Source organism: Mesitornis unicolor, unplaced genomic scaffold, assembly GCF_000695765.1.
Source record: "Mesitornis unicolor isolate BGI_N332 unplaced genomic scaffold, ASM69576v1 scaffold24535, whole genome shotgun sequence".
In the NCBI taxonomy this organism is placed as follows: Eukaryota; Metazoa; Chordata; class Aves; order Mesitornithiformes; family Mesitornithidae; genus Mesitornis; species Mesitornis unicolor.
In genome coordinates, this window is record NW_010186500.1 from 17955 (window position 1) to 18176 (window position 222).

Here is a 222-nt window from a genome sequence, read left to right on the forward strand (position 1 = left end):
CGTGGCCACATGCAGCGGGCAGGGCTGGCACTTGCCCTGGCACTCCCCGTAGCTCCGCTGGGCTCGCTCGCCTGCCTGAGGGGCTGCGCTAATGCACGAGGACGGCAGTGGGCTCTGCTCTGAGGCAGGCGAGAGGTCGCAGAGGCTGGGGTTGAGGGTCTCGAGCTGGGCCAGCAGGCCCTGGATCTCTGAGGGTTCGTCCTCTGTGTCCTCGGCCCATTC